The 15,186-nt window shown below is 48.7% G+C and overlaps 1 non-coding gene across 1 annotated transcript; it reads right to left on the bottom strand.

Annotated features, from left to right (window-relative positions):
• Nucleotides 1-3,402: 3,402 nt before the first annotated feature.
• LOC135907605 (U2 spliceosomal RNA) lies at nucleotides 3,403-3,598 on the bottom strand. The gene has a single exon (XR_010566068.1). It is a non-coding gene; the product is annotated as a U2 spliceosomal RNA (small nuclear RNA).
• Between the last annotated feature and the right edge of the window lie 11,588 nt (nucleotides 3,599-15,186).

Below are 15,186 nucleotides of genomic sequence, written 5' to 3'. Positions count from 1 at the left end.
AAAAACTGAATATTAAGGAAGGTTAAGTTAGCACAGTACAGGGGACTATACGTCAGATGATCGCATGTTATGTCGCATCACATACTAGTGGCCATTCACAAAATTAACATCACCTGACGTTCCAAGCCTACCGTTCCATGAGCCTACCGTGCTGGTAGGTTCACAGCAATTGTAAACAGAAATTTAATGAGAGGCTTTGGCAGACAGCCAGTGAGAGTTCAGCAAGCTGTGAAAATAATTTTGCAAAAGATCACTTCCACGCATTTTACACTAAGAGTATCCATATTTGCAGCTTCAGTTTTAATAATTTCGCCATGGAACCCGGGCAATACGGTTGCAGACGCTGCTCCTCACAGCGCGCCTTTCCATTCCCGACGCCCTTTCTTTCCGATTTCTTGTGTGATGCCTAATAGTCATCCTACAAAAGATAAAATATTTATGAAAATATACAATTACCACAGCGACGCTTACACCTTGCGTTTGTCATTTCGTGAAACTCGTAGTTCAGAGGCGCTATCTAAAATTCCACAATATAATTTGATAGCCATGCAACCACGGGCGCCTCAAGTCAGCGACGCTGCAGAGCAAGGACGACTCCAGTCAGCTTCTGATGAACGCTGCCATGGCTGACCGTGATTATTTCTGGCTCAGTGAGTTTTCCACTGACGCCACGTCCTAAATTCGGCACATGTGGTTCTGTTTTTTTTTGTCTTTTATGTCGTGGTATTAACGCAGCTCGAGTGCTCAACCCAGCCGTATAACTCCCTATTTACACGCGGCTCATCGAAAACAAGGAACACGTAGAACCTTTGCTCATTTTAGCTGCATTCCATAGTCTCCTCCTCTTATCCCGGAAACGAGCTGACATACGAAGTTGTTGCTCTCTCTGCCGCTGACCTACTGTTCTCAGAGGGGGCTACTCAAATGGCATATCGGACGACTGATACTTCCACTGCGGTTCTGTCAAAAGGAGGAAAGTAAAGAAAAACGAGGCTACATGCTAGATCACAAAGTACAGAAAGGGCCAGTAAAAGTAGACTACGAAAACAGCTCCGATCCGGCAGTGCCTCATCTGTTCATAGAACTTACGTAATATCCGCGGACTCGGAGGGCAATTATAAGCGTTCCGGTCTAGGGCTGAGGCCGGCGCCTTCAATGTTTAGTGCGAAAGCGAAAATATGGCATAAACAAAATGCTACCAGGCAGAGCAAAAAAAGGGGCCATGAATTGGAACTGCACGGAAACACAAGAAGAAAGGAGCTCGAGAGCAAGCGGTACTCTGCGACCTCACCGTATGCGAAGCGTGTTTGACTTGCAAACATGCCAGTGTTTGCAAGCATGGAATACTTATTCTGGAAGTAATCCGCACGAAGCTAATATTATTGTAGTTGATGTGGCAGCACCCCGCTGGGACTGCACTTCTTTTATGACCTAGGGGAAGATATTTAGACGTGGTATAGTTGTATAAATGAAAAAAATAACTAATCATTATTTACCCTCAGGAACTGTCTCTCGTGTTAGTATTCGCATTAAACTTCTTTATCTGTGCTTCGTTTTATACTAAACGAGCAACGCTTTAGAAGCTATGCAGGAAATTCGGTAATCGAGATGTAACATTTGACGTCTTTCGTGATGGAGGCGAGCAATCGTTCGACTTGACATCGAAGGACAAGCATGACCTAATAGCTCTAACCGGACTGGTGCCACCTCTTGAGCTGCGGCTGCCTTTGCCACTTTCATAGGGGAAAAATTCATCGTAGATTGTTCCAATGCAAGGTGTACACATCGCGCTTTCCGTGAGGTCCTTTTCAGGCCATCGAGGTGCCACTAATTGACTATAGCGCTCCTGTAGCGTTGTTAAAATACAGCGTTACATTCGATACAATAAATACATGCAAGAAAAAAGAGGACTCTTCAGCATGATGTGGTTTTTCTGAGTGCGGTGTCAAGTCAAGCATAATACAGCCAAGTCAAGTATAATACAGTTAGTTGCTGCTCAGACGCTGCTGTTTCGTCTCCCGCGTGGGAAGTATGCATTGTGCAATGGTTCCACTATTTTTTTTATTTTTCTCTTTTTTGCTCTGCCTAGCCTGCGGAGTCATTCCCCGTCAGCCACCGCTGTCCCCATCTAACCTGTCGCGGCGATGGTGCAGCTGCAACGAAGTCGGGGAGCGCGTTCCCCCAAAACGCGCTGCACAACCGCGCTCTTTTCACGCGCATAATCTGTCACAACAGCTCCTCCGCTCAGTGACACGTGCTACGCCGCTGAGGAGGTGGTCAGCGCCCTTCCTCCTTTGCTAGCACCCGTGGCCCGAGCACTCCGGATGCTAGCAGGAAAAAGAAACAGTAAGAATTCAGGCAGCCGGATGGGGGTCTCGGAAATAGGCTAAGCCCGCATGTGGGATAACGCTGCTCGCCGTGTCGATAGTCGAACGCTGCGATCGAGCCCGCCTATAGCAGCTCGGCGTCAACCACTGATCCATCCCCGCAATTCAAGTGGACGTCTCTCGAAGCCGCTCTCGTTGAGAGCCCGCTTGTGCAGCAATGAAGCCGGAAAGAATGCGGTGTGAAGGCGGGCTTACGCGCAGCGCCCGACTGCACTTGTCGCTATTATGCAAGTGTAACGCGCGAATGCGTGTTCCGGCTGCGAGTACGCGATGCATAGCCGAAGTGTACTTACAGATCGTTCTCGAGCGACTCGCTTTTGTAGGTGAAGCAGCTCGTATATATTACGTAATGCGAAAGGTATTTATGAGCGGAGCTTTGGAGCGCAAGCCACGGGGCTCCGTAGAGACCCACAGCTGGCTTGCCGTATCGTCACCGTTGGGCGCTGCACACCGCCGAGCCCACAATAGGTGACACGGAGCGCGAGTTCTAACGAGAGCGGATGTAACGCTGCGAAGTGAGAAAGTTCAACCACGGCGGAAAATCCTTGTCCGAACGCGAGCTGTGGCCGTCGGCGCGCACCTTGTCAGCACGCGCAGCCTTCGCGACGAGTGCAGCGTGCAGTTATGCCTCTGATCACGTTTGTCATGGGAAGCTGAACTGTATTGCCACATCGGCAAGTAATTGCGCAGCGAAAATGTGGCAAAAACAAAACAAGGACCCCCCAACAGTGCTTCACCTTTGCGAAGCTGAGTGATAGTTGCTAAGAAGCCCGAATACCTGAACGTCGGAGATTTGCTTATAATAAGGCAGTTACGAGAATATTCCCAGAGTTACGAATCTGTGAACCGTCTTAAGTGCCTCACTGAAAAAAAAGACAATGAAACAAGACAAAGCCTCTTATCACTCACTAGAACGAGGCTGAATGAAGTTGATGTTACGGCGAGGCTGTAAGTGGCTAGGTTCTGCAAAAAATTGTGCGCGCCTATTGAGCCGTGTAGATCGAGAATTTCTCCCCATATGTGGCCCGATCCCGAAGCTAGTGCAATACCGCGCCGACCAGCGGAGGAGGTGAATCAGGCGTTAAGCTCTGCACCAACTTGCAAAAATAAGTGTAATATCTTATGTCCGAATACATGCCGTATCAGATATTAAGCTGACAAGAACAGATACCACACTTTGACCCGCGTCGCCCGTTCTACGTTCGCACTGTTCTCTCTTCGTCAAAACTCTTTATTTAGAAATTTTGGTGAAGCAATGAAAAGCGGTTAATATCATTCGTGTTAGAAAGGTTGGGAGTGAGGTGTTACACTTAATTGAATGAGCCGACTACGCGTCACCGTTCGTGTAAGATTTGGCAAGAACGTGGCTAGTGTCCCTTATGAAAATGACTGTTGAAATGTTGTTGGCATATGTTGACGGATTGTTGACTCAATAGCCTTTCAACAATACCTAAACAATTATTGAAACGACAGAGCAATAATTGAACAGTAAGGTTGTTGGGCAGTTTACAACAAAAACGTTGTTGACTAAATTCTATTGGTACATTGTTGAATAGTATTGAGTATTATTGAGCCATTGTTGAGCAGTTTTCAACAATAAAGTCGTTGACTAAATTGTCTTGATATATTGTTGAATAGTATTGAGTATTATTGAGCCATTGTTGAGTAGTTTTCAACAATAAAGTCGTTAACTAAATTCTGCTGAAATATTGTTAAATAATATTGTCACGGGGTAGTGACGGTGAAGAAAGCAAGAATACGGTGGAATACAAAACTAGCTTTTATTGGGCGAACCTGTGCCCACAAAAACAGGCTACACTTATAGCACAATGATAGCGGCGAACACGGTCGGCGATCGTCGGAAATCTGATCAGCGGTTCAAGCACGTCGGCTTTTATACACAATCGTCGAATGTTCCAGACTAATCGTTGGGACCCGCGTGCCTTCCATAAAGTTCTACATCATTCGCGTCAGGCGAATAAATCAGATAACACAAGGTTCGGCGACAACAGACTGCGGATAGAAGCATCGATAACTTTCCAGAAACTTCGGATACATGCAAGCGCGTCCCGCGCTGTGCGATAAGATTTGTTAGGCGGCGAAACCTGGTCGACCGATAAATATAAATACACGTGTCAATACCCCCCCTCTTAAAAAGCATCGTCCCGATGCTACTAAGAGAGCGAAACAGAAAGGGACACTTATTAAACATAAGTAACAAAACAACGAAAAGAAATAAAGTCCAAAGGTCAGTTACGCGAAGTCCCAAAGTTCGTCAACGCTGGTGGTACGGCTTGAGCCGCACAACGTGCACAATTTCAGGTCGTGAGCGGCGCCGCTGTGACAGCGAAATGCCGTCTGGCACGACCTCGTAGTCCAGTGCACCAATACGTCGGATGATCTTGTACGGTCCAAAATAGCGACGCAAAAGCTTCTCGCTCAGTCCTCGCCGGTGTATAGGGGTCCAAACCCAAACACGGTCACCGGGCTGGTACTCGACAAAGCGTCGTCGGAGGTTGTAGTGTCGGCTGTCGGTCTTCTGCTGGATTTTGATTCGCAGGCGGGCGAGCTGTCGGGCTTCTTCGGCGCGCTGGAGATAGCTAGCGACGTCAACATTCTCTTCGTCCGTTACGTGCGGCAGCATGGCGTCAAGCGTCATCGTCGGGTTCCTGCCGTAGACCAGCTTGAACGGGGTGATTTGTGTTGTTTCTTGCACCACCGTGTTGTACGCAAAGGTTACGTACGGCAGGACCGCGTCCCACGCCTTGTGTTCGACGTCGACGTACATTGCTAGCATGTCGGCGAGGGTCTTGTTCAGGCGCTCCGTGAGACCATTCGTCTGCGGATGGTAGGCAGTTGTCCTCCTGTGGCGTGTCTGGCTGTAATGCAGAATGGCTTGGGTGAGCTCTGCTGTAAAAGCCGTTCCTCTGTCGGTGATGAGGACTTCTGGAGCACCATGTCGCAGCAGGATGTTCTCGACGAAAAATTTCGCCACTTCGGCTGCGCTGCCTTTTGGTAGAGCTTTAGTTTCAGCAAAGCGGGTGAGATAGTCCGTCGCCACGACGATCCACTTATTCCCGGATGTTGATATCGGAAACGGCCCCAACAAATCCATCCCAATCTGCTGGAATGGTCGGCGAGGAGGTTCGATCGGCTGTAGTAATCCTGCTGGCCTTGTCGGTGGTGTCTTGCGTCGTTGACAGTCTCGGCATGTCTTGAGGTAACGGGCGACGTCGGCGGTCAGACGCGGCCAGTAATACCTTTCCTGTATTCTCGACAGCGTCCGGGAGAATCCGAGGTGCCCAGCGGTTGGATCGTCGTGTAGGGCGTGCTGTATTTCTGGACGCAGCGCTCACGGTACAACAAGAAGGTAGCTGGCGCGGAGTGGTGAGGAGTTCTTCTTCACGAGCAGGTTGTTTTGTAGCGTGAATGACGACAACCCGCGCTTAAATGCCCTAGGGACAACGTCGGGGTTCCCTTCCAAATACTCGACGAGACCTTTTAGCTCCGGGTCTGCTCGTTGCTGTTTAGTGAAGTCTTCCGCGCTTATTATCCCAAGGAAGGCGTCGTCGTCCTCGTCGTCTTGCGGCGGGGGATCGATGGGGGCGCGCGATAAACAGTCGGCGTCGGAGTGTTTTCTTCCGGACTTGTATATTACCGTGACGCCATATTCTTGTAGTCTGAGGCTCCACCACGCCAGCCGTCCTGAAGGGTCCTTTAAGTTAGCTAGCCAACATAATGCATGATGGTCACTGACGACTTTGAATGGCCTGCCATAGAGGTAAGGGCGGAATTTAGCTATAGCCCAAATGATGGCGAGGCATTCCTTTTCAGTCATAGAATAGTTGCTTTCCGCTTTTGACAGCGACCGGCTAGCATACGATATCACCCTTTCGAGTCCTACTTTCCTTTGGACTAGGAGGGCACCGAGGCCTAGGCTACTGGCGTCAGTGTGGATTTCGGTATCGGCGTCCTCAAACGACTACATGCGTCGTTTGAGTTCTTGAAATGCCTTGGCCTGCGGCGTTTCCCACTTGAACGCGACATCACACTTGGTTAGATGTGTTAGCGGCTCCGCGATGCGTGAGAAGTCCTTGACAAAGCGCCTATAGTAGGTACACATGCCAAGGAATCTGCGCACTGCCTTCTTGTCGGTTGGCTGCGGGAACTTTGCGATGGCAGCTGTCCTCTGTGGGTCGGGGCGTACTCCTGATTTGCTGATGACGTGGCCTAGGAACAGAAGCTCATCGTAAGCGAAGCGGCACTTTTCCGGCTTCAGAGTGAGCCCTGATGACTTGATGGCTTCTAACACTGTCGCAAGCCGCCTAAGGTGATCGTCGAAATTTCCGGCGAAGACAACGACGTCATCCAGGTAAACAAGGCACGTCTGCCACTTCAGTCCGGCTAACACTGTGTCCATGACGCGCTGAAACGTTGCAGGCGCCGAGCACAGTCCGAATGGCATGACCTTGAACTCGTAGAGGCCGTCTGGCGTGATGAAGGCAGTCTTTTCGCGATCTCTCTCGTCGACTTCTATTTGCCAGTAGCCAGACTTGAGGTGCATCGATGAGAAGTATTTAGCGTTGCAGAGCCGATACAATGCGTCGTCTATCCGTGGAAGGGGGTACACATCCTTCTTCGTGATCTTGTTCAGTCGACGATAGTCGACGCAGAAGCGTAGGGTTCCGTCCTTTTTCTTTACCAGGACTACAGGAGAGGCCCACGGGCTTTTCGACGGCTGGATGATGTCGTTGCGCAGCATTTCGTCGACTTGTTGCCTAATAGCTTCACGTTCTCGCGTCGAAACTCGGTAAGGGCTCTGGCGGAGTGGTCGAGCGCTCTCTTCGGTTATTATGCGATGCTTTTCAACTGGTGTTTGTCGAATCCTCGATGACGTCGAAAAGCGGTCTTTGTATCGTCGGAGAAGCCTTCTGATCTGTTGCTGCTTACTCATAGGAAGACTTGGATTCACGTCGAAGTCTGGTTCGGGGACAATGCTCATCGGGGTAGATGCGGCTGAATCCGAGAGGACAAAGGCATTGCTGGTTTCCACAATTTCCTCGATGTATGCGATTGTCGTGCCCTTGTTGATGTGCTTGAACTCTTGGCTGAAGTTGGTGAGCATAACTTCCACCTGCCCTCCGTGGAGTCGAGCGATCCCTCTTGCGACGCAAATTTCACGGTCGAGCAGTAGATGTTGGTCGCCCTCGATGACGCCTTCTATGTCAGCGGGTGTTTCAGTGCCGACGGAAATAATAATGCTGGCGCGCGGCGGGATGCTCACTTGATCTTCGAGCACACTCAAGGCGTGGTGACTACGACAGCTCTCCGGCGGTATCGCTTGATCTTGTGACAGCGTTATCGACTTCGACTTCAGGTCGATGACTGCGTCATGTTGATTCAGGAAGTCCATGCCGAGAATGACGTCTCGTGAACACTGTTGGAGGACAACGAAGGTGGCAAGGTAAGTCCGATCATGAACGGTAATTCTTGCCGTGCAGATCCCAGTCGGCGTAATCAGGTGTCCTCCAGCGGTGCGTATTTGAGGGCCTTCCCATGCAGTCTTAACTTTCCTCAACTGGGCGGCGATGGATCCACTCAAGACGGAGTAATCGGCTCCTGTGTCTACTAAGGCGGTGACTGCGTGGCCGTCGAGAAGCACGTCGAGGTCGGTGGTTCTTTGTCGTGCGTTACAGTTAGGTCTCGGCGTCGGATCACGGCTGCGTCGTGTTGAACTGAAGCTGGAACGTCGCGTCGTAAAGTCGTCTTTCGTCGGTGTAGTCTTGGCTTCCTGACTTCGTCGGGACGGCGGCGTGTCATCATTAGGTCGTCGAGATGGTTTCTTCGTCGTCTTCGTCGGCGGCGGAGGATCTTCGTCAGTTCGACGAACAGCAACCGCACCTCCATCGGTTGCTGCTTTTAGTTTTCCGGATACGGGCTCGCTGACCGGCCCCGGGCTGGGCCAGTGTATGGTCGGCGCTGCGTCGACAGGTAGCGGCCTGGCGATGGCGAACGCGACGGTCGTCGAGAGCTCCACTGAGTAGCGTCGAGGTAGTCGGCGATATCGCGAGGGCTTTCACCTCGCTGCGGGCGCGGAGCATTGACGGCGAAACCTTGCAGTCCCATCTCCCGGTATGGGCATCGGCGATACACATGGCCGGCTTCTCCGCAGTGATAGCAGAGCGGACGGTGGTCGGGGGCTCGCCAAATGTCCGTCTTCCTCGCGTAGGTGCGCTGGGCGACGGGTGGGCGTGCTGGCGGCGGCGGCGGCGGACGACGGAATTGCGTCGTTGCAGGGCCCTGGCGTGGTCGCGGAGGGGGACCTTGACGGCGTGCGAAGGCGGCGTAGGTCATCGCTTCTGGCTGGGGCTGCAGTAATTGAGGTTGCACCTCAGGAACCCCAAGCGATCGCTGAACCTCATCTTTCACGATGTCAGCGATCGAAGCTACTTGAGGCTGCGACGAAGGCAGGGCCTTGCGCAGTTCTTCGCGCACAATGGCCCTGATGGTCTCTTAAAGGTCGTCCGAACCTAGTCCTTGGATGGCATACTGCGGCGTGTGCCCCTGGCGGTTATATTGCCGGGTGCGCATCTCCAGAGTTTCTCGATCGTCGATGCCTCTGCAGAAAACTCAGCCACAGTCTTCGGTGGGTTACGAATAAGTCCGGCGAAAAGGTCTTGCTTGATGCCGCGCATCAGGAAGCGAACTTTTTTCTCCTCCGACATTTCCGGGTCGGCGTGCCGGAAAAGACGGGCCATCTCCTCCGTGAAGATTGCGATCGTCTCGTTTGGCAGCTGCACTCTGGTTTCTAGTAGAGCTTGGGCTCGCTCTTTTCGCACGACGCTTGTAAACGTGTACAAGAAGCCGCTTCGGAAAAGGTCCCACGTCGTTAAGGTGGCTTCCCAGTTCTCGAACCACGTCCTGGCGGCGTCTTCCAATGCGAAATAGACATGCCGCAGCTTGTCGTCGCTGTCCCAACTGTTAAACTTAGCGACCCTCTCATACGTTTCGAGCCAGGTTTCCGGGTCCTCGAATGTTGATCCGCGGAACGTCGGAGGTTCCCTGGGCTGCTGCAGCACGATGGGGGACGCTGGGGCTGCCATTGGGGTTGCCTTGTCCACAATCTTCTTGGTCTTCTCAGGTAGAAGTCCGTGCTCCGGGGGCAGCTGTTGAAGACGGCGGCTTGCTCGATGCTCCGGGACTACGTTGGTGTTCTCTTTGTGCTCCGGGCTTGGATCACGGCTTGTCGGGGGCGTCCGGTACATGAACGAAAAGCACCTCCACCAGATGTCACGGGGTAGTGACGGTGAAGAAAGCAAGAATATGGTGGAATACAAAACCAGCTTTTATTGGGCGAAGCTGTGCCCACAAAAACAGGCTACACTTATAGCACAATGATAGCGGCGAACACGGTCGGCGATCGTCGGAAATCTGATCAGCGGTTCAAGCACGTCGGCTTTTATACACAATCGTCGAATGTTCCAGACTAATCGTTGGGACCCGCGTGCCTTCCATAAAGTTCTACATCATTCGCGTCAGGCGAATAAATCAGATAACACAAGGTTCGGCGACAACAGACTGCGGATAGAAGCATCGATAACTTTCCAGAAACTTCGGATACATGCAAGCGCGTCCCGCGCTGTGCGATAAGATTTGTTAGGCTGCGAAACCTGGTCGCCCGATAAATATAAATACACGTGTCAATATTGAGTATTATTGAGTCAATGTTGAGTAGTTCCCAACGATAAAGTCGTTGACTAAATTCTCTTGACATATTGTTGAATAGTATCGAGTATTATTGAACCATTCTTGAGTAGTTTCCAACAATAAATTCGTCGACTAAATGGTGTTAGCTTATTGTTGAATAACATTGACTGACGAGCAATATTGAGTTTCGAAGTATATGTGAAAAACACACGCACATATGTAGGTGTGCGTCTTTTTCACATATATGTTGCTTTACTGATCACTTGATCACCATTACATATATACAGGGTGTTGTTTCACGTTACTTGAACCATAGACGTATATACACGTGTTTCAGCTAACTTTACACACAGTTTAAAAATATGCCAACGCACCATAAGACGATGCGACCAAATGCATGTTGCTCACTCTTGCATGTGTCAGGCTATTCTTGTATTCTTCCTAAATAGTTAATTAGTCAAGAAAATTAGCCATTCTCAAGGAACAAAGTTAGGCGAAAAATTCCAATTAGAAAGTTCTAGAGCACTTTGCAAAACGTCTGATTAGGCAATTTCTAACTTTCTATCTATTAAGTGTTAGTGTTTTTCAGCTTACTGTGGATGCCCGCGAAATACAAAAAATATCACCTGGCATACCAGGTTGCGCGCCGTGCTTGCAGCGCTCCCAAAGGAGCATACCATCGAGCAGGCCTGTTGCCGCTTAAAAGGCGACAGGGCAGTGACGAAGGCGTTGGCTGTGGTATTGACGCCAGCGACGTGTTTCCCTCGCTGCGGTTCATGATGGCAAAAAGCAGACGGCTGTTCACACCGGTTAAATGGTATGTTTTCGTTTGTGCGCGGAAAGCATAGGAGCAGTGCAATCACGACTCGCAGGCGGGCATGTCACGTGGTGCTTTTTGTATTTCGCGAGCATCCGCAGTAAGCTGAAAAACACGAATACTTAACAGATAGAAAGACAGAAACTGTTCATTAGGACGTGTTGCCAACTGCTCTGCTACTTTCTAATTGGAATTTCTTTCCTAACTTCCTTGCTTTAGAAGTAGGTTAATTATCCTTGACTAATTAGCTAATTAAGCTAAATGAAGAAATAGCGCGACACGCTACATACCAAAGGGAGCGACATGCATCGCGTCGTCATAGAGTGCATAGAGAAATTTACAATCGGCCTAAAGTTAGCAGAAACACCCACGTCCCTACAAGCAGTGACAAACAACCGATGATTGGACGCATTCCGCATCTCCATCGGCGTCCATTATAAGAGGCCAGTGCCCTCCCTGGCTGTCTGTTAGGTAATGGCATTGCATGCCACCATGGCGGGTGTGGCGGAGAAAGGAGTGAACATGGTTTTACAGAGTGCGTTTCCCTTAGATGTTACCCGTTGGCGCGCTACAGAACGAAACGAAAAGCTTGGCCGATATGTACGACATGGTGTTCATATTTCATACGGAGGCCAAATTCTTTTCTGTGACGTAGACGGGGTGCTGGCGAATGTGTTGGGAATCTGCTCGGCCACCAAGCACAATCGGCGCTGCTATACGTTCTCGGTGACAAATCGCACAGTACAGAAGCACACGCACAAATGTCTAAAGAATGGGACGACGGACTGCCTGCACTTTGCCATGACGTCGAAATAAGAAGCACAAACAGCGACGTTTCTGTACTTTTCTGGTCAATAGTTCAGTTCGCATGGTTGCGGCACGCATTTCTTTTTTTTAAATCCAAACGGCGAAAACTGTGCGCGCACAAATTAGCATGGCGTTTGTGATGTTTGAATTTGGCGCCTTTTGCCGCGCATCTCATTGGCTCCGGCCGGTGCACTGCGTTACTGCACTAAAGAAAATAGTTCATCAAAGAAGCGAAGCAAAAAACTTTTATACACTTGCAAATCGCAATAATTATTCAGTAATAACATGAAATTACAAAATTTCTTATTAAATGGTAAAACTTATGATAATATAAGCGTGTATTTGTATGAGGGTGCATGTGTGATTGCGCGTTTGCGCTGTTGATGCTTGGCGCATTTCGGCGAGTTCGTGCACGCCGTTTACTCGAGAGCTTCTTGCGTTTTCTGCGTTGTGTGCTTCGCTGTGACATCTTTGGAATATTCCTGCGTGTTGCTCGCTTTTTATGGGCTTGTTGCCTCGAAGATCGCAATGATCGCCTTCGACTCAGCGACATCAAGGGTGAGTGAGTGTTTCGAATTTCCCTTGTTCGTCCATTGCGACGCGGTGAACGGAGCACGGAAATGATTTCAGCGCTTGTGCTTGTCTTCCGCGCGCCTCTTTTCTAGTTTCATTCCTAGTACTATCCTTCCATTGCGAGAATCGGTTGTACAGCACTAGATTTGTGGTATATATCATGAAGTTTTGTCGTGGTTTAACTTTACACTCCGCTTGTGGTGACGTAAGGCACCCATGTGGTGCCAGCTAAAGCAGGGCATGTTGTACGCCATGATTTCTGATACGGTGTTCGAGCACCGATTGAGTTAACCTTATTAATGAGCGCAAAACAATGCGACGAGAAACCATCCGATCTGTACTGTAATCGAAGATATTTCGTTTGCGCCACGCTAGTACAAGGCGTGTGAGCGAGCTTGTAGCAACGGGGGGCGGTGGGATAGGCGAAAGTGTATTCTGTTGCGCTGTTCCCTTCAGGATCGAGTGACTCCGCGGTGCTTCAAGGCCACTATCTGACACGCCGTGTGGCCGATGTTCGTGCGATCGGAAAACACAGAGGAGGCTGTCGCGCAATAGTAATAAAGAATTTCAAGGGTGCACATGCGATTCTATGAGATACGTGAGATACAATAGGGGTGATGCCACAGAGTGCTGCGAAATCATCGAGTTATACGCCTTGCCAACCGCGTGTGTTTTGTTTTCCACCAGTTCGCGCGCATTCACTTTCTTTTTTCATCTTCTCGGTTCGACGCCATCGAGTGCTTCGCCCAAACGGCTTCGCGTAGGCGCTCTTTGCATTCACGGAAAGGCAGATTTCATGGCACTCCAGGACCTACAACATTCAAAATAATGTAATTTCGGGAAATTGCAGCTTTTCGCACTTCAGTAACTCATTATTTTAACATAGTCTTAAAATCAGTAAAGGAACGAGATGCCTGGCATAGCTGCCTTGTCGTCCCACTGTGTTTCGAGGCGTCATGTATACGTTATCGGCAACATAAACATCAATAATTAGCATTGTCTCTTTTGACCATAGAACTAGCTAGTTATGTCGAAAAGCTATTTTTGCTTTGAATCCGAGCACTATAGAGTGAACAGATTGAAAGAAGAGCGCATCGTTGTGAACTAAATGATGACGCTTTGCCACAAGCTTGGAATAATGCTTTGTCGAAAGAGCAGTTCTGTGAAATTCTTTCTTTGAGAGTAAGCAAAACTTCAGTAGTATCAAGTAGACGGGGAGTAAAAGAATGTAACACTGTGGTTTTATAGTAACACTGATTTTATATGAAGGAGCTGCCTTTAATATGTGGCCATAACAGTTAAGTAGATGCGTCGAAATAATTTTTAAAATAAGTAGAGGAATGTGAAATAAATTATTTGACAAGCTCACACTGCCATTGGCAAGAGCGGCCACACTTTAGCGTATTCAATGACTAGTCAGTTGTATCCGTCCATTTATGTCAGCCTAATGCTCCATGTAGCTCTTTTGATTGTCGCTTTTGCTTCATCGTGGCTTCACGTTTTAATAGTGACATCTTTTTTCAAATTTAAAATGAGCTGGGAGACGCCCCAGCTAGAACGCTAAAAGTGAATTCTTTGGCCATCCACTCTGAGGCGTCACCATGATCAAATACAGTGATACCGTGAAAATGTATTGCAGGAAGCAGAAAAAAAAACATTGCTGATGCAACTGCAAGGCATTTCCTCCAGTGATCAATTGGTGCAGAGTGCCTTCATTAGGAGACATGGTGCCTTTAAGCACTCAACTAAGACTTTACAACTGCACCGGGACTGGGAGTGAATTTCAGTGTCACTTGTGAACATATGAAATGCAGAATGTGCCTTTTTCAGTGTATATGTATATGTATGAGAGGGGCGTTCAGAAACTCATTGTGGACATTAGTGGTCTACATGAGTGTACATCTTTCTAGTTTTACCAGAACGAAGGTATTATGACCTATGTCATACAGCAGTGCACTGCTAGAGGTATCAAACCAGAACAGCAGCACCCTTTGAGAAAGTTGGTTGAAGAACGAGCAGTGATCGGGGCTTTCTGCATTTCAAGGGCCAAATTCCAAAAATATTGATGCCGAGCTGGACGGTGTGAAGTGCCGGTCACTACATACTGTAGCCAGCATGGCATGAAACTCCTTGGCATTGTCTCGTTAAGATACAGAAATTGCATCACTGCTCATAAAGAAGTTGGAAATTGGGAGGTTGAGGGGAAGTGGCAGCGCTCCCCTTTGGAGCAGCCAGTGCATGCCCTCTACTATACTGGCCATCCTGCTTTAATGAGAACCAGTGGTGCATGTTATCCTACTACGCAGCCAAGTGCATTCCTTGTTTTGTATTAAGGGAACACTAATGACACCCTAAATGAATTTAAAAAAGCATCGTTTTAAATATCTACTTCTGTAAATTTCTTGGTAGTTGCTTGATTATTGGAGAAAATAAAGCTCAATGTTCAATTTTCTGAGTATCGCCCGAAAATCTTCGTGCTGACACTTCATTGTCACATCGTGGATTCCAAGTATTTTTTTCAAACTTGGGCTGTATTGGTTCTATAAAAGTTCCTGACGCTTTTTATTTTGGGTTTTTGGAATACAATGAACAACATCTTTATTTGTAAAAAAAATGCTATACCTGAACAGACATAATCAAAATCCATGACGTCATGGCAAGCGGGTGTGATAATATCAAAGCAGCACTGCCACCAATCTTTCCTCTTGCTGCTTCTACAGCTTACTCAGCCTCTTTTCACGGTACGAGTGAATCTCTTGAATTGTAGGAAGGTCATTTACAGATACATCTGAAATAATTTTTCTCTTTAGTGCTTTCACCGTAGTTGCTTAGGGGTGTCGGCGCAGCGCCACTAAGCACGAGGTCACAGGATCAAATAACCGCATTTTGATGGAG

The sequence above is a fragment of the Dermacentor albipictus genome, chromosome 1 (assembly GCF_038994185.2).
Source record: "Dermacentor albipictus isolate Rhodes 1998 colony chromosome 1, USDA_Dalb.pri_finalv2, whole genome shotgun sequence".
Taxonomy (NCBI): Eukaryota; Metazoa; Arthropoda; class Arachnida; order Ixodida; family Ixodidae; genus Dermacentor; species Dermacentor albipictus.
This window is presented reverse-complemented; position numbering and strand designations above follow the sequence as displayed.